Source organism: Mus caroli, unplaced genomic scaffold (assembly GCF_978045245.1).
Source record: "Mus caroli unplaced genomic scaffold, Mus_caroli_1 scaffold_9, whole genome shotgun sequence".
In the NCBI taxonomy this organism is placed as follows: Eukaryota; Metazoa; Chordata; class Mammalia; order Rodentia; family Muridae; genus Mus; species Mus caroli.
This window is the reverse complement of record NW_028227264.1, coordinates 11,170,914-11,193,915: the sequence shown is the minus strand read 5'-3', so window position 1 is coordinate 11,193,915 and position 23,002 is coordinate 11,170,914. Positions and strand designations below refer to the sequence as shown.

Sequence of the window (23,002 nt, the reverse complement as noted above, 5' to 3'; positions counted from 1 at the left end):
TAGTTGAGAATCACTAAGCAATGTGGGAGAAACACATGTGCACCTCTACCAGTTAAGTCATCCATATTGCAGTGGTCTAAATAGCTCAAGCATTAGCGTCTCTATAAGCTGTGAGATCAGGGTAGATTGTCCTCCTTTTACAGAATTCCACTGTTTGTTTTTTATAATAAACAATAAAGAAAATTTAAGAAACAAACAAAAATAATAAGATGAGACACAATCCGCTTTTTCAAAATGAGAATACTTTATAAATTACTGCCTCAGAAACCAAGATGATATACACTAATTTTACACAAGCTCTTGGCTTTTAAATAGCTCAAAATGAGCTAAAGGACTCCGAAATATCCAGGTGTCATGTACTTCAGACATGATAGCCTTCAGTCATGCTGGCCTGTGCACGGGCAAGTCAACCAATGGCAAGTTCCTTTGGAGCCTTGTTTCCAATTGCATGGACATAGCACCTGTCAACCCAGGGAGCAAGACTGAGTCCCATAAGCTATTCCCATCCTCATTCCTGTTTTTAATAATTCCATATCCATTATGGAATTAAACTTGTTACCAGCAAAACATTTCTTCTTGTAAAGAAAGGGAACTTGCTTACTTATAGACTAGAAACCACACTATCCAGATTTCTGAGTTCAAGGCCAGCCTGGTCTACAGAGTGAGTTCCAGGACAGCCAGGGCTACACAGAGAAACCCTGTCTCAAAACAACCAAACAAAAAAGAAACAACACTATCATAATGGGGTTTATCTTTCAACTTGAGACATCACTTCCTGCATTATGTACAGCAACAAAGAGCTTAAAGAAAGCACAGCTGGGGTTGGAGAGGTAACTTAATGGCTAAGCACATTGGCTGCTCTTCCAGATGACCCAAGTTTGTTTCCCAGAACCCACGTGGTGATTCGCAACTATCCATAACTCATCCATAACTCCAGTTCCAAAAGATCTGGAACCCTTTTCTGGCCTTCAAGGGCACCAAGATCACAGGTAATGCACAGGCATGCATGTAGGCTAAACACTCCTAAGGGTAAAATAAATAAATAAGTACTCAAGAGCCAGAGGCAGAAGGTTCTTTATGAGTTCAAGGCTAGCCTGGTCTACATGGTGACCTCCAGGCCAGTCAGAGCTACACAGACAAGACTTTATCTCAAAATAAAAATAAGTAGATATATAAATAAATAATAAAACAAGTAAGAGTATATATAGCTTAAGTGTTTTAAATGCCAGTTTACAGCTTAGAACACAATTGATTTTATCTTCTGAAACAATTTTTTTAAAAATAACCACAATCATTAGCTCTCTAACCTAAGATCAGATTATTTAACTATCTGGATAGAACTGGATGAATGGAGGGAGGCACAAACCAGCATAGCATAAAAGCAATACAGGGGAATAAATCCTTCTTCAGCATTAGATTCTCCAAAAGCCACTTCTAAGTTCATCGTGGAGGCTTAATAAAAAGCTTAGAAGATTAGCAGAACATAGTTCTGTGTGTCTCTGAAGAGATGCTTCCAGAGACAATTACCTGGTGGGAAGGCTCTGCCTTGATGGTGGATGACATCATTTGGTAAACTCAAGGTCCCCAGGGAACAAATGCGAAAAGCTGACAGGAGTTCCTCCCTCTCCCACTTCCCAGACACCATGACTTCTGCCCTACCATGCATGATGGACTAAAACTTCTCTAATGAGGAGCAAAATGAATCCCTCCTCCTTTAGAAGCATTCCTCTTGATATGTGTCACCACAACGGAAGGCTGACATAATCCTATAAATCACTAATGGGAAATGATGATAAGAAATCTTATACTATTTCAACTATATTAAAAAGAGGCAATATATGTTGCCTTCAATATACCATGCTTAACCAAGGACAGATAGATAATTTATACTAAAGGGTTAATTGTCCCTGTGAGTAGAATTTTGTTTTTAATTTATTTTTTTTTATTTTTTATTTTTGGTATACTTGAAATACTTCATTACTTAATAACAACCTTTTTAATGGGGCAAATTATATTGCTTACTGGACATGGTTTGGACTGAATTCAATTAAGTTGCTGTCTTCTTTTCCAACTTGAAGTGTATGTATTAAACTCTCTCTCTCTCTCTCTCTCTCTCTCTCTCTCTCTCTCTCTCTCTCTCTCACACACACACACACACACCCATCACCCCACCTCACTTCCTGTGATAAGGCCAAGCATTCAAGTACCAATGGTGAACAGTGAGTCACCCTCACCCCAGCCTTAACCCTCAGCTCCCACACTTCATCACCACACTAGCCAGTTTGATCAAGTTTCCTCTCCCTTTTGTCTGTCTTCTAACTTCACTGCAGTGACCTCTGTTTTAGCTTTCACTGGTCCTCTTTGGGTAAACACATCAATTATCCCTAGGTTCTCACAAACCACACTGTCCAGAAATGTACAGAACCAGGAGTGAGTGGGTTTAGTGAATCCCGAAGCTGACTGCAATGTGCATTCTATTAAACTTCTCCAAGCAGCCAGAAAGACATCTTAGCTGATAAAGGCACTTATCAAGAACCCAGGGACAAGAATTCAATCTCTAGACTCAACATAGTGGAAGGACAGAACAGAGGCCTGGAGGTTGTCCTCTGACCTTTTCTGCACAAAGGCTGCAACACACACACACACACACACGCGTGCACAAAATAGGAACAGTTTTGTAAAGAGCTTTCAATGGCCCTGGGTCAAGTGTGAAGTCTTGTGTCGCTAATCACTTGCACTGCTGTAATTATTAACTCTGCTGTCTAACCACCTGTTTGCTTTTGAACTTCCTGATACCAGAGGCTACTACTGTACTCTTTAGTTCCCCCCCCCCCCGCCCCCAGCAGAGTACCTGACACATTTGTGGAACTGATGTAGATCGAATGATAGGTCTCTGCGTTGACATTATAACTCTCCAAATGGCCCCAGTACAAATTATCTTCTTCTTTTTTCTTTTTTCTTTTCTTTTTTTTTTGTCAATTGACACAAGATAAGAGTTATTGAGAAGAATGAACCACAATTGAGAAAATGCCTCCTCACAGAGACTAGCCTACACGCAAGCCTGTGGGATATTTTCTTAATCGGTGATGGATGTGGGAGTGCCCAGGCCCACCCCTAGGCAGATGGTCCAAGGGTGTATAAGACAGCAAGCAGAGCAAAGCACTAAGCAGCAATCCTCCATGTTTCCTGCCCTGACTTCCTTTGATGAATTGTGAAGTGGAACTGTGAAAGAAATAAGACCCTTCCTCCTCCAGGTTGCCTTTCATCATAGTATTCTATCCATCACAGCAATAGAAAGATAACTATGACATTATGCAATGATATAACTTCTGGTAATCTTGAGTTCTCCATCTACAAAACAGAGTGACGGCAAAATGGGATCACTAAGTAAAGCCCCTGCTGTAACAGCTGGCACCGAAGGAGTGGACTCAGCATAGAAGCAATGACTATGTCTACAACATAAGCATGCAACAGATTAAATTCCTGCTTTCTCCTCCTCCTCCTCCTCCTCCTCCTCCTCCTCCTCCTCCTCTCTTGCCTCCTCCTTCTTCCTCCTGCTCTTTCTTCTTCTCTTTCCTTCTTCTTCCCTCCTGCCTCCTCCTCCTCCTCTTTCTTCTTCTCCCTCCTCCTCTTTCCCCTCTCCCTTCCCTCCTCCTTCTCCTCCTCCTATTTTGAGACTAGATCTCTCCATTTAGTCCTAGCTGTCCTGGAATTCACTACATAGACCAGGCTGGCCTTGACCTCACAGAGATTTGCCTGCCTCTGCCTAGTGAGTACTAGGATATTAAAGGTATGCACCATGACGCCCAGCAACAGAACGTTTCTTCCTTCCCATGTACAAAGACATATGTTTATGGGATGTCAGTACACTAGCACATGTCCATACACCTGTGCTGTCCAATGCACTTGACACCGCCTAGTATGACTATGGAATTAGTTCATTTAGAACCAACAGTCCCACTGTACTGCAGAGCTACCACCCTGACACAAGGGGAGCCCCATTATGTACCCAGCACTCCCCCTGTTCACCAAATTAGTCAATTTCACAGGCATTCAAGAGCCAGTGCTTTTTAGAGTGTATGTCTTCACTTATGAACTCAATGCTGCCCCTTCTGTTAGGAAAATCAAAAGGTGTGGCTGTAGCCCTTGCTCCCTATGCAAATGTCCTCTGACAGGGGCAGAAAGTACTGGGCACAATGTCAGAGGATCACATAACAGAGTCCCAAGACATCTTCTTCCAGTAAGTTCTTTAAGGACAGTATTTTACAAAGCTAATACAGTCCCTCACTTTAGGTGACTACATCTTAAAGTACGTGTTCTCTACCCACTGTCTCAGGGTTTCAGTTCACTGTAGTCCGGTTCCCTTGGATAACCGAGTGCCAGTTTTAGAGCGAATGAGTATGTGAATGAAGGAGATGGACCAACATGATACACAGACACAGACCACAGCAGCAAGTGCACAGAAATCAGAAGGAAACCCCAGCTCTCAGGGTCCCCTCTCAGCTCTGCTTTCTGTAGGAAGAAAACATTTGACCTCCCATCTGTCAGAGATTACTACTTTAATTATAGTTCCTGACTCTTCTATAATAATGATTAAGTAAGAGAAACCAGACACATAAAGATTAATGCAAATGGTTTAACTCAGAGTCATAAAAATAACGTCTAACTCTCCAGCCCTGTATTATTAGAGAACAATGTCCTACGAAGAAGCAGAGCATTAGGCGCATGTCTTACTGATTTGAGTACATGTCTATAGGGAAAGTTCAAGCTCAAAATAATTATAGGAATGGTTACACTTCCATCTATAAACTCCATTTAAAGGACACATGGGTTCATTATATTCATTACCTGTGGTGTACAGTCTTTGTCACCAACCCAAGACAATGTTTAATCAGCTCTTACGTATATGACCTATCTCCTTAATTACACCAGAGGTACAGGAACTGCTAGCCCTTTGCTGAATTTGAGCAGTAGAAATAGCTCACTTTTGTTCTGATAATTTCCAGCTCATGGGTTACTTTCCCCTTTAGCCATAACACCATCTACAGGACAACTCCAAGACAGGCTGAGAATTTCATTATCTCCAGCATTCAGGAAAGTACATTGATAGAATCGGTCTACAAAGCCATTCAGTTCACAGTCTGTCATCAGCTTATACTTCTTATCTCTACACTACAGAAACAGCCTCATGTTCCAGGATTCTAAAAGAAAACCGTATTTCATTCATTAGTTCTTCTTATTAGAGACTGCACCATATGCCATTTTAATCATATGCTGTGTATATGTGCATAATTACTAATACATTAATTAGTGTTTTTGAAACGTGTTCTCAGCCACACTCACGCAGCTTTTCTTTGTGATACCTTACGAAGCAGGTGTGTCGTGTGGTGCAATTTCCATTTAGCAATAAAATTCGCGGCTGAGAGAAGTCTTGACTCTTGACATGTTTTCATGACAGAAAGGAATGATCTAGGTACTTGGGCTGCACATTCAAATCTACTTCCAATCAGCTGGGTAACTCCATGTAAGTCGCCCACCCTCTCTGGACCTCCCCTGCCTTCTACACAGAAGATGACTAAATGACTCACAGATACACCTTTGTAAAAGGTTCCATCCTTTGCAATATTAGGTAGCATCCTTGAAACAAGACTCTAGATGGTAAAATCCTTGCTGAATCTTCGTTTCATGCCTTGCATTGGAAAGTCCCTTATGACCCCTCCTTGTCGATCCACAACTGGACCCAATAAAGGAGTCCATTCTGTTGGGTGGTTGGGTGGGTGGGTGGGTAGTTGGGTGGGTGTTTGGTTGGTTGGTTGGGTGTCTGGTTGGTTGGTTGGTTGGTTGGGTGGGTGGGTGGGTAGTTGGTTGGTTGGGTGGTTGGGTGGTTGGTTGGTTGGGTGGGTGGGTGGGTGGTTGGTTGGTTGGGTGGTTGGTTGGTTGGTCTTTATTTTATTCTTGGATCTCTTGGCTGTGCCCAGCCAGTAAAATCAATCCTCTAGAAGAAAGACCATGTGAAGACAGGTTCTGGGGTCCAGGGATAAGGGTGTGTCCTCATGTGACCTCTTCTTCTAATCTAGCACCTTCACCTTCCGCGAGGCTGACCCTTGTGTTGGTGAGCTTCGACTACTTTCATTTCTGTGGTCAATGAATGAGTACAAAACCCCAGATTAAAGGAAAGATTGGTTCTTATGCTCAGGTCCCAGAACAGGGCTGCAATTAACCTAAAGCAACTTAAGTAACCCACTCTGGAAGTCTTCCACAGTGAGGGAGGAGGCAAGTCCAAGGGAAGACAAGTCCAGTTGAGGTCCCCTTGGCAAATGGTGGGACATATGAGCACAAATCAACACAGAGTGCCTCTGTTGGCACAGAGAATGCTCTCCCTGCATCCCTACAGTGGAGACCGGACATGAGCAACCTGACCCCTTGAAGAGTCTTTGGAGTCTGGCAGTAACCTGAGATGCTCTAGGTTATTTTTGCTGATGGCTTTTGGTTCTTAAAGGGACTGTGTTCTGAGTACACCTATCTGGACAGGGGATGCAAAATAATGGCAAGATGGGATAAGCCCTTTCTCGGTAAAAGCAGTGCATAAAACCAAAGAGCAGAAAAATGTGAAGGTATACAGTGAATATCCTCATGTCCTCTCAAAGGGATCAATCAGTCATCTTATGGGGAAGCATCCCTGTTTTAAAATGGGAAAATGTTAAATAGCAAGGAATTCTATTGACTTAAAATGTAAATGGATGGCAAGCTCTACACAAGGCTTTGGCCTCAGTGAAAGCCTACTACTAACACAGGGAGAAGGGAGCAGAGATTAGAGCCTGGGCCAAGATTGGCTCCACAATATAACAAGTATAATTATTGCATTGCACAGAAAAAGCAAAGTTCAGTGAGAGTTCATAACACGCTCAAACTTGCACGACATGGCTGTTACACACATGAACACAACAGCCACAGTTACCTAGACAGGACCTGCAACAGATCAAATCAGTTAAAGTTTCCAGCATGGAGTAAGGAGTGGCTTCCCAGGCACCACCCCTACTGAACATGTGCTATTTTTTTTTTGTTTTGTTTTTTTGTTTGTTTGTTTGGTTTTGGTTTTTGGTTTTTGTGGGAGAGAGAAGTTTGTTTTGGTTTTGTTTTATCAACTTGACACACATAGAGTCACCTGGGAAGAAGGAACCTAAATTAAGGACTTGTCTCCATCAGATTGTCTGTAAACATGGTGTATGTACTGTGTACGTGTGTGTGGGGGGAGGGGGGTATTTTTTTGATTAATGCTTGATGTGAGAAGGCCCTGCCCACTTTCTTGGTGCTGCCTCTGGGTAAGTGTACCTGGGTTCTGTGAGAAAGCAAGCTGAACAAATAAGCAATGTTCCTCCATGGTCTCTGCTCTATTTCCCCCAAGTACCAACCTTGAGTTCCTGCCCTGACTTGTCTGGATGATGAATTATGACCTGGAAGTATAATATAAAAACAAACAAACAAACATGCCTGTCCTCCACAAGCTGGCCCTTGTATCCTTTGTGGCAGTAAGAGAGTGCTAACTACCACAGAAGCTGTGGCAGGAGGTGACAGGGAGAGTGGCTGTTCTTTAGTTGGGAGGTGGCTGTTGCTAACACTATCCATGTCCCAGTCAGTGAATAACTCCACATTTGGACAGCACTAATGGGTTCAGTGGCTTGTCTGTTGTCTGTTGTTCATTAAGGGTGTATTACATTGGGAATGGAGACATGTTAGAAAGAGGCTTGAGATGGATTGGGGGATATATATGATTAAGATACATTGTGTAAATGTATGCTTTTTCCAAGTAATCAATTTAAAGTATTACTTCAAAAGAAAAGAAGTCAGGTAACCGATGAGTGCAGATCTCTTCCCCTGCTCTCTCTGCAGAAACAGTGCTGATTCCAACAGGAGACACCCACTCAGACAAACAATTCTCGTGAAACAACCAATCCATTCCTGCTCCTTTCCCATATCCCTACACTGACCACAGGGACGTAGGAATAATCCAGGAATACGGGAAAAGATCAAGTCATAAATTGCAAGGATTATAAACCTGCTGGTGGCCTTGCCCAAGGGGACACTACTGATGGAAGTTCAGTGGGAATGACTGGCACCAAAGGGCATCAACTTCTTTTAGAGACCCCGTGAGATCAATATACGTGAGATGTTTTGGCCTGGAGCCTGGCATATAGATGCCCCTTAGTGAACGTCTTGCTGATACCAGGGCTCTCCATAGTCACACTCAGCAGGTGTGGGATTCGGTTGATCTTGAGCTCTGACCATGTGAAAATACGAGGAAACTGGTTACTTATTGAGGAACTTTTACAGTGTCATCTCTCACACTGAGAACTTTGTCAGGCAAGTGCCTGACTCTCCTCTGGAGATGAGAGAACTGAAGCCCAGAGGTGTTGGTTAAGGCCCATCTAGTAGTGTAGAGCAGAGATCTTAACTTGGGTCTGACATCAAAGTCTGAGCTCTCAGTTCCGTCCTCTCTGTTGGAGAATGAATGGAGGAAGGGCTATGGGAAGGGAGCTGCAGAGTGACCGCCAGGCACCCTTGTACTCTACCCCAGCTAACTGTGCCCTTAGCTCAGCCCTTCCCAAGCTCCACCTTCCAGCCATGGTCTTCCTTGTATCCTTTTGGTATAATCTCTGCAGGAAGTTAACCATCCATTATCAGACTGGCGGTTACTCTGCAGAGAATAAGGCTTTCTGTAATCCTATTAAAATTACATTATTATAAATAAGTATTCATGGCCGAGCCATCAATCTTCAGCAATGCAAACGGAAGATCATATAAATCATGCCAATCTGCACAGATGCACAGCATCTTATAGGTCATAAAGCATCTTTACAAACATTTATTGATTTAATCTTCCTGACGACTCAGGAAGATGGCAGCGAGCCTGTTTCTCAGGTGAGGAAATCAGCTCTGCATTGGATAAGTTGCAATACCATCCAAATAATCGGTCCCCTGAATGCCGGATTCTCTGATAGCTACTTATCTGCCCCATCCATTTTATCACCTGTAACTGTGGACAAGGCAGCAGTATTCTTTCTGCTGTAATGTGCTATTTCTCAGCTATTCCTCAGCACAGCCCAAGTATTATTTCCCAGATGAAAACAAGCTGATAGGATCCCATCCGATCGAAAACTTGAGAGAGAGGAGAAGCCATGACTTAAGCATCGTGACAGCCCAGAGCACAGTTTACACATGAAAGCATAACTGACTAAATCTCCAAAGAACTATAACTTAATAAAGTTACATTACACACACACACACACACACACCCTCCATCTTTAAATAGTCTGTTTAAAATCGTATGTGCTTTTAACAGAGGCTATCACAATATAAGGTATGTTTCAGGATAACATTGAGTGTCCACACTGCACTCTGTGCTATGCCAAGGATTTTACTCATACTAGGTTATCTTGGGAACAAGTCCAAGCAGGCACTGGCACTTCAATTACTTTACAGAGGAGAAAACTGACTGAAGTTAACTTTCCCTGGGGTACAGCTGGTGAGTAGTGGGTAGGGGTTTGAGCTTGGTGACATTCAGGTGACATTCAGAGTACGTGTTCGTAACTGTTCTTCTGCCCTGTCCCCAGAATATCAGACATTGCCCTCAGGCCTCACTGAATCTTCCCAATAGCCCAGCAACAGACTTACACTCATAGAAACTGGTGGTGGCCTGGTCAGTTGCAGTTCAATATTCTAGAGTATATAAAGCAACCTAATTGAATTGCTGACAACTATCTTATTCCATGGAGAACACTCATCCTGTAACAAGTGAACAAGTTGTTGAAAGAAAATGAAACTATGGTCACATTTTGTTTTCAATAATGAAAACTTTGGCTTTAAGGCCCATTAACCTTGTCATTGGCCACACTTTATTTTCGCCACATACAAGCTCACAGCCTCCGTGCTACTTTTCATTGGTTGTCATTGAGTCATTTTATGTCCATCTAGCATCCACTGATATTTCCATTTTATAAAGAACTGTGAAGGGACATTTACAAGGTCTTGAATTCTTAATTATTTTTTACCCTCCTAATCTATGTTTTTCATCAAGTTTGACCATAAGTATAATAGCGCAGCTTCTGGCTCTAAGATCAGAGCACAGTGGCCATTCCAGGATTCTGCTTAACTGGCTCTCACCTTTCCCTTACTGCCTAACTGTCCCTCTTTGATGACTGCCCCTCTTGTCAGCATGTATAAAAAGGTTCATGTCTTTGCATAAGTAATTTCCCGCACCCAGTTCTCCCACTTCCTAGCATCTTAACTCTCCTATGCATAACCAATCATTCAAAATCCCAATCTTCAACAGGGCATAAGGCATAGCGGCTGTTCCACCATAATTCCAGTGCTTGGCAGATCTTCCATAATACTTCTCTCGTTTAACAGTGATGCTTTTAAAAGAAAGACCAATAGGAAAAGTGACAAATACTTTAGTGGGCTCATTATAAAACAGAGCAGCCAACAGTAAAATAAGTGTGGAAAGGGTTCAACTTCATAAAGCACAAGACAAATGAAAGTCTCAAAGACCACACTTTATATGTAATCAGTAGATGGCCAGAAGTATTATGCCAGAGAGGGGCAACTGGATCCTACATGCATTGCCAAAAGGAGGGGAGCTGCTCTCCCCTTTTAAAAAGGCAAGTGGAAGGAGATACTAGAATTGATACAGGAGTTCTTGAAGCAGTAACCCCACCCCTGGGCTATACCCTACAGATGTGAATTATGGTGTACACAGAAGTCCTGGTCATTGTACAAAGAACCCAAATTCATGGATGGCAAAATGTCTAAAGGATATTCATACAATGGAATTCAGCACTGTCATGGGAACAAATGACTGATATACACAGTATAAATTAATCTCATTAGCATATACTGAGTGAAATAAGCCAGACACACACAAATGCAGAGCATATGATCTCATAGCTATCAATTACAGGAACAGACAGAACCAAGACAGGCAGTGTGAAAAGTCAGGATGTAGCTACTCTTGGGTTCTATAGAGGGTAAACGGGGGAAGAGAGTGCCCTTAGAATGCTGGGCACATTCTAGATTTTGATAGAACTGATACTCAATTTGTAAAACATTTTACAGCCCTTTCTGTCTGTTTTATTATACACCACACACACACACACACACACACAAAATGTGAGCAGGACTCAGAGTCCTCAGCTTTCTTTGCCACAAACGTACCCTGAGCACCATGCTTTGAATGCACTTGTGTACACATCCCTTCTGACAGACGAGATGTTGCCATGGAGCTGAAGCCTCTGTAGTTTAGAGCAACATCCCGCTATTATACATCTACAGCAGAGGTAAGAGTCAGTGTGATGGTAACTGCTCTCGCATCTCAGCTTTCCTCTTGACTTGTTGCTTCTTCACAGTTCGATGCCATAAAAGCACCTAGTGAACCTATTCTCACTTTTCTAACATTCACATACCAATACCTGAGCACCTGTGTGGCACATGAGCTTCCCTCAGCCCCGCCCCTTCTAGTAGGTGTTTATAATGGAACAGTATCCAGGGAAGCTTGTGAGAAATGTAAATACAAATATATCCGTATTTAATAAGTATAGTGAGATACATACCAAACATCTTGTAACTGGTAGGTGTGAACTTTGGCACGATAAATCTAAATATTATTATATTGCGATAATGGCTTTTCAAGTGTGTTTCAACAATCAAAATCATGTCTAGAATACATTTCGAAATATACATGTATGCCTACAAGTTCCTTTAGGACCTTGTTTCAAAGCTCAGCTACTATCCTGCAGTTTGAAAGCTAAGTAACAGAATCTGAAAAAGACACAGAGTGGTCTCCTTGCACAAACTGTACCTCTAACCATAGCTCCTTTTTAGGCGTAGCATCTGGACTTTTGCAAAAAGAAGCTCAGAGGGGTTAAGCAAAGGGAGATTGCATTTCCTACCTGGACACCTGCTTCTGGTCCTAGTCACAACTTCTCATAATCTTGAATCTCAATTTCTCAGGTGAATTCACCGATCTGCTGACAAGAAGTTTCGTATTACAACTCTTCCATCTACAGGGCATACATTAAAATGTGATTGTGAAAACAGCTGAAATATTCAATCTACAGGTTTGACCTGTAAGAGCATATAGACACATAGGGGAAGAAGAACCAGTGTGTATGTAACATCTGCTATGCCAAGCCACGTGGAGCCCCTTAGTGCTCAACAACCTAAAAGTCAGAAAATAACGCAAGACACCAGGCATGGTGATGCATGCATGCCTTTAATCCCAGTGCCTGGGAGGCAATGGCAGGAGGATCTCTGTGAATCCAAGGGCAATCTGGACTACATACAGAGTTCCAGGCCAGACAGAGGACACAGAAACCTCGTGTCAAAGAAACAGACAGAGGGAGGGAGGGATGAAAGGAAGGAGGAAGAGGGAAGGAGAGAGGTGAAGGAAGGGAGGGAGGGAGGGAGGGAAATACTTAAGGAGTAGTAAAATGAATGGTGATAACATTGGATCACAACCCAAAGAATATAATAGACATCTCTAAGACTAGACTGAAATCAATCAACCAACAAAATATGCTGATAAAGATCCCACCCCTGCAAATACACCTTGGCAGGAGAGATACCTTTGAAGAAAAAAATGTAGTAATTTTATAGTTAAAAGACCTGGCAGTGGGACTGGAGAGATGGTTCAGCAATTAAGAGCACTGACTGCTCTTCTGAAGGTCCTGAGTTCAAATCCCAGCAACCACACGGTGGCTCACAACCATCTGTAATGAGATCTGACGCCCTCTTCTGGAGTGTCGGAAGACAGCTCCGGTGTACTTACATATAACAAAAGAATAAACCTTTAAAAAATAAAAAGTCTGGCAGCTTCTGTTTCAACCAAGTAATCAGGGTTGATGTCAGCAGAGCGCAAACATAACAATAGGACACCCCCTAACAAAATATAGTATCCTATACCCCAAACCATAACTTTACTCTACCAAACTCCTGGCCAATATTCTTTGAAACAGTCGATCCTATACAAACAGAATAGCGTGTATCATGACACATAGTTTTGCTACCATATGCCATACTGTACATGTGTAGCTAATTAAAACTGGATAAGCCCTTAAGCAAAGCAAACTCTTCAAGTGTGTAAATCGCACATGCAAATGGACAACGCTCACAGTTTTCCGTCTCTTTCTTTTGTTCTTTGTATTTGTAGGTGGCTTATAAATGTGTGTGTGCTCGCCCATGCATGCACCTGCGGAGCTCAAATCCATATCAAGTGCCTTACCCCCACACTCCACTCCAACTTTTTCAACAGACCTTGGCCTCATTATTTTAGCTAGAACTGGATGGCCAGGAAACCTGGGGATCCACCTGTCTCCACCCTGCTGGGGTTACAGGTGCATGCCTCTGTACCCAGCTTTTGTATCGACACTAGAGATTAGGACTCATAATCTCATGATTGTGCAGCCATTGCTTAACTGAGTGAGCCACCTTCCCAGCCTCAGAACAGCCCCTTTCAATAGTGATCTGTTGGGTTTTGTTCCATGGTAACTCTTCCTCTTGGATCTTAATGCCTCCAAAACAGCCCAGAATAACCTGTTGTAGCCCAGGTTCTTCTCATGGCAAACCATATGTCTATTTTCATGACTAGAGACAATGAACATAATATTGATGAATCTAGCATCTACTTAAATAGACCCACTCTACTACAGTGGTACCACCCTACCAACATATAACGACGACAGTTCAAGACTTGAGCACCTTAGCTAGAGCACCACGCTCTTTAAAAATGGTTGGCCCCATCTTTTGGCTGATAGACAAGATGAGTGGAAAACTGGTGCCGAAAATAATAAATATGTGGAAAGAAACATGTCGGCCATGAAAGCAGGCAAGGCTTAATAGCCAATTGCTGAGCAACCAAAGTATTGTGGAACTTCTAATGATCCTTTTATGGGAGCAGTCAAGAATCAGATCTTTTCCAGATGGTTTTCTATTATAATAAATAATTTAAAAGACTGTGCACCTAGACATAGGACTTAAAACTTTGAATGTTAACCACTATGTGCTGACATATTAAGGATGCTTCAAACAATAGTTTGAAAATCAATTTCTTTCAGGCCAGAGAGCATACTTTCTATAAATCTGTCCTTGCCATTGAACATGTGTGGACATTAAAGCCACTGCTTCTACTCCCATCCATCAATAACAATATCGATGCTCACGGGTTCATGGGTTTTCTTGCCCCCAGTGAATTCAAGAAACCCGAAGTAAAGCACGTAGCTTCTAGAACACAGTGTCCTCAAAGATATTGTCCTGAGGTGCCCAGCCAGAACAGAAATCAAGAGGATCCCACCATTCACCCACTGACTGATAACTGATTTCCGAACTTGCTAGAAGGTGGAGAACCACTCTTTAGGGCTGTTTTCTTTCCTTTTTAAGTTCTATCATTTTCAATACCTTCTTGGAGTAATTGATAGCCTTTCTCCTACAGATTTCTCTCTCCATTTTATTGGAACAAAACTAAGAAACACCAATGCTAATGCATATCACAATAGCAATTTGCAATCTGGAAGATCTGTTCCATGGGAAGTGGCCACTAAAATGCAGAAATTAGGGAAAAGGGCATGTGTTGTAACAGCAAGACCAAAACTAAAGATAATAGCTAACTATTTCAAAGGTATCTATATGAGCAAAGACTAGCATACAAAAGGAAATTTTTTAAATCAAACTGATACATGGCAGATCATTTCTATGTCCCACAGTACTACTGGTGAGGTAAATTATAAGCTTAGCAATAACAACTGCCTTTCAGAAATCTGCTAGGCTCCAAAATAAAGCCTCTCAAGAATATCAACCCGTTAAGTCCATAAAACCATGTCAATTCCATACAAGAATTCATCAATGACCAGATCTCTAAACCAAGCAAATTCAAATCTGCATGCAATGAGTCTGGATGGTCCACATCACAGCTATCTTCTTTAAGCTGCTCACCCACACCCACAGTTTTAAAGTGCACAGAAAAATGTGATGTTAAAGACTGTTCATTTTATCTGTTGACACACCCATTGCTTTCATGGGAGGTGATACACACCACCAAATCACATTGTTTGAATACAGGCAGTTCTCAACTTACAAACACCTGACAAAAACCAAAAATAAAACCAGCTGCTGCCAACACTATCAGAGGCCTGCTATTACCCCTGAGGACAATCAGCTGTCATATAGAAATTGGAAACCTTTGCAGAGAGGTGACAGAAGAAAGATAGAAGCAATAAAAGCAGGACTAGAAAGGAAAACCACACTGAAGAGGTGCCTCACCCCAGCAGTACATAATAAACCATGGGTGGGTGGGTAGGTGGGAGGATGGATGGATGGATGGATGGATGGACTTCCACGTTTATCTTCAGAATTCCATCCTTGTTACTTGGCCCTTATGCTGCTCCAACTACCTGCTAACAAACCTCCACTGGAACCTGGTTCAAGAACTAGAGCTAGCCGGGTGTGGTGCCCCACACCTTTAATCCCAGCACTCAGGAAGCAGAGGCAGGCGGATTTCTGAGTTCGAGGCCAGCCCAAAGCAAATAGCTGTGATCAATGCATGAGAGAACCTGAGCCCCAGACCAATGCACAAAGGTACCTCTGTCAAAGTTCAGGTGAAGTGCAGATGACAGAAAGAGAGACACATGCAGCAGAATTTAGAATTTTGCTGGAATCTTCTTCATTTAATGAAGCTTAATTATTATGTAAGAAACCAAAGAAATGAGGCATCTGTGTAAGGCAGAGACAACAAAGGTGGGGCTACTGAGAAAGCTGATACTAGGTCTGGCTTGGCATGAGTCCTGCATCCTCCCCAAGAGCACTAGTTTGACATAGTCCTCAGATCTTTACATGGATAGCTTTGGTGAATTGTTCTAGACACACCTGGAGCCCAGTAACATTTCAGTTCTTTTATACTGGGTACCACTACCTTATCCTTAACCTCAGCATCCTCTTCCCAAGGAAACTCAATCCCAGAAGAGCAAAGTTCAGAGGCATTAAGGGCCTTTTCATTCGATGGTGTTCACTGAAGAGCCACCAGTGTATTCAGTAGTCCAGCATATGCAATAAATAATTGCTTTGTCAGACCCTAACACATGATGTTCATTCCAGTCTACCATTCAACATCCTGCATAGATCATAGAGCTGTCAGTGTGGAGATTCCTCTGAGAACTTCGACAACACCCAGCTCTTATTCAGCACTATAGTGTGATCCCAGTTCTGTCTGTAATATTCACCCTTCCTGGGATGCCATCTTCCAGACCCATGTTTCCTTCCAAAGATGTAAACTATACTTCAAAGACTGTATCTTCCACAGAATCTTGCCCACTTCCTTCCTGTAACTGGTCTTGATCTTTATCTATGAACCGGCAGCTGTTTTACACCTCCCATTCCTTCTTTGAGCATACTGAGTTCCTCGTGCATGCATCACTGATACCAGCTTGCACAGTCTCTGAGAATGCAAACAACACAAAAGTCACTGTTCTTTATGTATCGTTCCTAGACCATTGCCAGAATCAGGCCAGGGACTTAGACTGTTCTTTGCTGCCATTGTGATTGCTGATCAGAAAGGAAAAGAAATAATTCGGGCACGAGGCAAGTTTGAGCATGTAGCTTCAAATAAAATGGAATACAACAATGGGGAACCTGGAGGTAAATAATCAGCTCCTGCCTGTCCAGTGAGTCAATTCAAGCCTAACTGGTAAGATGTAACTGTAAGGAAAATACTCTATTCCAGGCTTTTCACTAAGACATAATTGTGTACCTATAGTAAAAGCCTTCTCACCTCTTCCTCTCTCTCTGAGAGAAATGAATCCAAGTTCAATAATTACCTGACAACACAATTCTGCACCAAAGAGCAAAGTAACCCAAGACAATTAGGCCTATTTTACCCATTATTCAAAGCAATTTTTCAGCCAGGTGTGGTGATACATATCTGTAGTCCCAGCTACTCAAGAGGCTAAGATGCAGGATCACTTGAGCCAGTATGGTCAAGACCAGCTTTGGTTTTCTTTGCCATGTGGGGCTTACGCATGTGCTAGCCCTGGTGTGAGCTTTCCTAATTAATATGTATGCTAAAACATCTACTTTTAATAAATGTACCAGGCTCTGGGGAAATCATTATAATCTATTAAAGGATAATTATCCACATAAAATATGATTCAACATTACCCATGTAAAAAGAGATATCTTCAGATCTATATGTGAAAATATTATCTGAACTTTTTTGAGGACTGTAAAACAAGCCTTGTTTGTGTAAGATAAGGATGCTGTATATTGAATAATGATCCTAAATAGTTTCGTATTAGAACTACATACATGGGGCTTTGTAATCCAAAAGCTACATGCTATGTATTCTAAGACAATGTAAACATAAACAAGGCATGCGGGAGAAGAACGACACCAATGAACATCTAAGAATGAACAAAGTGCCGAACACTCACTCATATACTAACGTATTTGAGAGCATATGGACTAAAACACACAAGTACTTGCACATCTCCTCAGTCAGCAATTTCTCCAGGTCTTTAATGTGGCTGTGGATGACCATCCCAACCCCATGTGTTTATTGCAATTCATTGCCAGATTCCTATAGAGTCTCTCCCACAGCACACACCTCCATTACAGTCTGGGAATATAGCATCCGATAGAGCAGAGGATCACTTCTATCCACTGAGGCCAGCTCAAGGGCCCCTCCATGCTGTTGCTGGCCCTTTCATTTTTCAGCTGTTCCACCCGGTTCCCATGTTTGTTCTGCCTTCTTAATGTCTTGTTTCTGGTTTTCGTTTCTTTCTTTCTGACTCAGTGATTTCATTTCCGCCCATGTACCCTCAGTTGCCAGGGGCACTCTTTCCGACTGTGATGCACACACTTCACCAATCTCTTGAGAATCATCATGAAGCCTCTGAAAACTGAGCCTGGAGTAGAAGCAAACAAACTGAGGGGAGGCTCAGGAGATGTGTCAGACCACTGTGGTTGGAGAAACCATCTTATGCTTATCCAGTGTTTCTGGATGTGACAGCCCAGTGTTCAGCTGAAGTTTTGTGACTTGTAATAATAATTTAAACAGATGATTGGGTTTGGGTTTTCCTGAGACCGGGTATCACATCGCCCAGGCTGGTCTGAACCCCCCTATATATAAAACTGGCCTCGTGTCTCAGTGTAGAAGTGCCTGTGCTTTTATTTATTCAGATCAAACACCAAAACATTTTCTTAAAAAATATTTTGTGTAATATTTTATTTGTATACAGTGTTTGTGAAATATTTAACTAGAGCATGATATTTTATTTTTTCTCATTTTTTAATTCTTTGAGAATTTCATACAATGTGTTTTGATTGTATTCACCTCCCCATCTCCTCCCAGATCCAGCATGATGTTTTAAATGTTAAGCTGTAACATGTTAGATAAAGTTAACTCTCATTTTTGAATTTTAAAATTTGGATTGGGGGGGTATGAACTGCTAGAGAAAATAAAGTTCTGCCAAAATATTGCATATACTAATATCTTGTAACATGCTTTCTTGAAATATTTTTGTGCTTTAGAGGGAAAAAAATTAAAAAAAAAAAACTGGCCTCGAGATTATATTCTCCTTCCTCTCAGCACAACTTCCCTGGTGCTGAGGTCACAGGCATGAAGTGCCAACGCCCAGCTGAACAGCTTTTCTCCTACACGTCCTTCACTTCTTCTCCTACCTTCCTGGAGGAGAGGGAGGAGGAAGAAGAGAAGGAAGAGGAGAGAAAGAGAAGGAAGAGGGAAGACAAGGAGAAAGAAAAAGAAAGAGGAGATGGAGAAGGAAGAAGAGGAAGAAGAAAAAGAAAGGGGAGGAGAAGGAAGAGGAGAAGGAGAAGGAAAAGGAAGAACAGGAGGAGTAAAAAGGAGTCTTAACAGCTATGTTCTTTACCACCAAAAGCCACTCAGGGGTATAGGATAGAAGGGTCATTACTACTTCTCAAAGAGCAGGACTCAGAGCAGCTGCATCCACATTATCTAGCTTACTTCTTAAAATTCAAGATTCTTACATCCCATCTCAGAGCCCCTAGATCACCTGTGACATTGAACCTTCAAACCAAAATCCTAGAAGGGGCTCTAGAGACTGCTGATCAAAATCTCTGATCTCAGCAACCATCCAGCACTTCCTAGAGCCGTCAGTCTAAGCACTGAAGCCCCATGTCCTCTACTTAACTATCTCTGTATAGCTTTCACAGAAGGCCAGTCTCTGCAAGCCACTGGATAAAATTAATTCTAAAAGACTCAAGAAAATAAAGATCAAAGTCAGTCTCTGCCCAGGGAGTTTCCATTTCTAATGAGCACAACACAAAGCACAGATGTAAAAAGAAAAAAACTTAAAAGCATCTAGAAGCAACACTTCAGGGTGTTCCAGGGCATGGTGGGTACATACACACTGAGGGGGGCACTGCCAAACTAAGGGGTGGCAGAGTGTTGGTAGGACTCAGAAAAGAAGTTTCCCAGGCGAGACTGGAGCAGAATTTAAAGAGGGAGATTTTCAAGTAGGTCTTGAAGAGATATGGAGATTGCCAGAGGACACTAAAGATCAAGGAGAAAATATGTATAGCTGTGTCTCCTGGTACCACAGTCAACACAAAGAGAAAAAGAAGTGTCCCTCGGGACCATAAAAAGCTAAGATACTGGCTTAGACAGAACAGCCTAAGAAGAACCTTTATAAATATACATTTTCCTTGGAGGCAGTCAGGCAGTACTGTTACCCCCAGAATAAACGAAGGCTCACCTGAAACCCTTAAGCAAGTCATTGCAGGTCAGGGATAGAAACTACCTTCCATTGTGAACTCCTTGCCCATCCTGACATATCCCGAGTAGAAGCATTACGTCACGCGCATCCCTTCCTAACAGTAAATCACCTTGTTTCTCCTTTTTCCCATATTAAAAATCTAAGGGATAGAAAGAGAGCGCTTTGACACGTGAGCATCCACACCCATACTTGCAAGAGTGGGCTTGCCCACCTGTGTGTATACATGGAGGTTTGCGTGTATGCACTGTGTGTGTGTGTGTGTGTGTGTGTGTGTGTGTGTGTGTGTGAAGGTAGAAGATATCCCTAACAGACTATGCATCACTTCTTAACAACTTACTGCACTTCCAGATTTGTTTGCTAGCAATTATAGCAAACCATATTAAAAACCAGGCAAAATATCTACTTTATGATCAAGAGAATTATCCAAATTCGTCATAGTGGCTTAGTCCTTGGCATGTTTTCCCATCTGACTAGGCCATCCAATATGATAGCCACCAATACCTTATGACTTTATATTTTAAACTTAAAACAGTGTTGAATAAAATTTAAATTTTAACTCCTCATTTGCAGTGATAATCATGTTTTTAATGCCCTAAAAAGGGGCAATGGCTCTCATCTCAACCAGAGTAGATGCAGGTTATCTCCATCAGCATAAAAAGCGTTTGAAGAACAGTGCTATGAAGTGTCTTTTGTTTTGGAAATATAAGTACAGATCCAAATATATACAATGATTTTTGCTTATACCTAAAGATGTACTTTCCTCCCTCCCACTAAGCCCCCGCCCCAAGACACTCTACTGAGAAATCCCTTAGTCTCTTTATGTCATGGGAGTTCTGGCCTTGTGGGCATTTCATCCCCATTCACAGGAGTGCACACTGCTCTACAATCTTACAGTTAGCTCTAGACGGCCAGTGGAGGCATATTTGAGCACGGTGAGTTCTATCATGGGAATCCTATAAAGTTAATAATTGTGAGTCAAAGCCCATGCTGGAACAACCTATAGGAGATAGATAGATAGATAGATAGATAGATAGATAGATAGATAGATAGATATAGATAGATAGATAGATAGATAGATAGATAGATAGATAGATAAAAGAAAGATATCCTCAACTTTAGACATTGTCACATAATGCAATCATTCACAAAACCATGCTCAGGGAGGGACAGAGCAAATGAGTTATTACACACTACACACACACGCACACACACAGTTACACACACACAGTTACACACTATACACACACACACAGTTACACACTACACACACGCACACACACACACAGTTACACACTACACGCACACACACACAGTTACACACTACACACACACACAGTTACATACTACACACACACACACACAGTTACATACTACACACACGCACACACACACAGTTACACACTACACGCACACACACGCACACACAGTTACACACTACACACATGCACACACACGCACACACAGTTACACACTACACACATGCACACACACGCACACACAGTTACACACTACACACATGCACACACACACACACAGTTACACACTATACACACACACACACACACACACACACACACATCCTAGTTTGCTTTCTGTTGCTGTTATAAACATTTTGACCAAATGCAACCTGTGGAGGGAAAATTTTATTTCACTTTAGATTTCTGAATCCCAGTCTTTAGAAGATAGAAGAAAGCCAGGGCAAGAAATCAAGCAGAAACCTGAAGTCAGGAACTGAAGCAGACATCTGAGAAGGATGCTGCTGACTGCTTCACTGCCTCTGGCTGGCTCGGTTACTTTTCTTATACAGTGTGAGCCCACAGGCCTAGTAAGGGCACCACCCACAGGGGTCTTTGCCTCCAACATCAGCAGCGATCCCACAGACAAGCCCATAGACCACTGGGATGGAGAGAATTCCTCAACAGAAGTTCCCTCTTCCCAAGTGACTCTAGTTTGTCAACTTGACAAAAAAAAAAAAAAAAAAAGATCAAACCAGCACAAGCCAGGCTACAGTTTTGTGCTGGGATGCAGTCCCAGCTATCCTGGGCCACAAGAAGCCTGGAGGCTGCAGGCTGGAGACACCTAGGTGTAATAGTAAAGTATGGTGACCATTATATAGCAAGTGCTTAGGTCTACATGTCTAAAGAAGAAATCAAGGCATTTCAGAAGCGAGCATGAAAATGTGCACATATCAATCAGAAAAAGCACACTCCTATCACCCATGATATGACAGCATGGTCCCTTACCCTATGGCATGGCAGAACCACCGCTCATGGTGCCCTATGGGACCCAAGTCCATAGCATGGACAGTTTTCACTCTGATTCTCAATCAGTTATATTGATTACAAACCTCAAGCCTGAAGATCCAGGTGACAAGACTTTCGCTCTGATTGCTGCTTCAAGACCAACAAAAAGAGAAAATTCCCTTTGTAATATCTCAATGGGATAGATCCCAGGTACCCAAAATATGAGCAACTATCTAATTTTTAAAGAAAGTGAGAGGAAAATCCCTACCGGATGGAAAGTATTAGGACGGAAGAGCAAGCTGGCCCTACTGCATCTTTCTCCTTATTGTTGATGCAGGCCAGCAGAGTGCACTTCCCTGGGCTTAAATGTGCACATAGGCAGTTTCCCACGAGTATTTAAGCTAGAGATACCTATGGGGTCACCTCAGACCTTAGAAGGGAACTTCACAGGAAATAAGACCAAAGCAGCACACTGACAGCAACTCTGATTACAACTGAGAGATTGCAGATAAAGATTTGGGTGCAGGGGACCAAGTGCAGCCTCCAGAGGAAGCGAAACCTACAGGGGAGCTGAAGGCACCTCATTTTCCACTCTTGCCCCATCCCCACCCACACCTGCATCTCTTGGCTTACTCATGGCCCCTCCTCACTGTGAACACTGTTGACTGTTCAAAGGACCCAGCAAAGTCCCTCCTCAGCCTCACTCACCAGCGCAATTCCCCACCTGCACATACCGCTGCACTGTACCCCAAAAGTTGGTCAGATGAGAGCCCCGAAATGCTATCTTGCCCTCGATATCTACATCTTTGTTTTTGAAATTAAGGTATAATCACGTCATTTCCTCCCTCTTTCCGATGCCTCCCATGCCTCTACCCGTATCCAACACACAGCTTTCTTTTCTCTTTGCAATTGTTGCCTACAAATGCACCCTGCTCAGCCCATTTAGTGTTATTTGTGAGTCTA

General features: G+C 42.4%; 1 protein-coding gene across 7 annotated transcripts in view; it reads right to left on the bottom strand.

Moving 5' to 3' along the window:
• The window catches only part of Hivep2 (HIVEP zinc finger 2), a 184,677-nt gene that overhangs the window by 134,021 nt on the left and 27,654 nt on the right, over nucleotides 1–23,002 (bottom strand). For 3 of the 7 annotated variants that reach the window (XM_029482567.2, XM_029482570.2, XM_029482569.2), the window contains exon 2: nucleotides 11,946–12,020. The exons of 3 other annotated variants lie outside the window; for them this stretch is intronic. The gene's annotated coding sequence lies outside the window, so the exon portion shown is untranslated. Of the gene's footprint in view, nucleotides 1–11,945; nucleotides 12,024–23,002 lie in introns of all 7 variants that reach the window. One more of the 7 variants, XM_029482568.2, reaches the window with a different exon arrangement.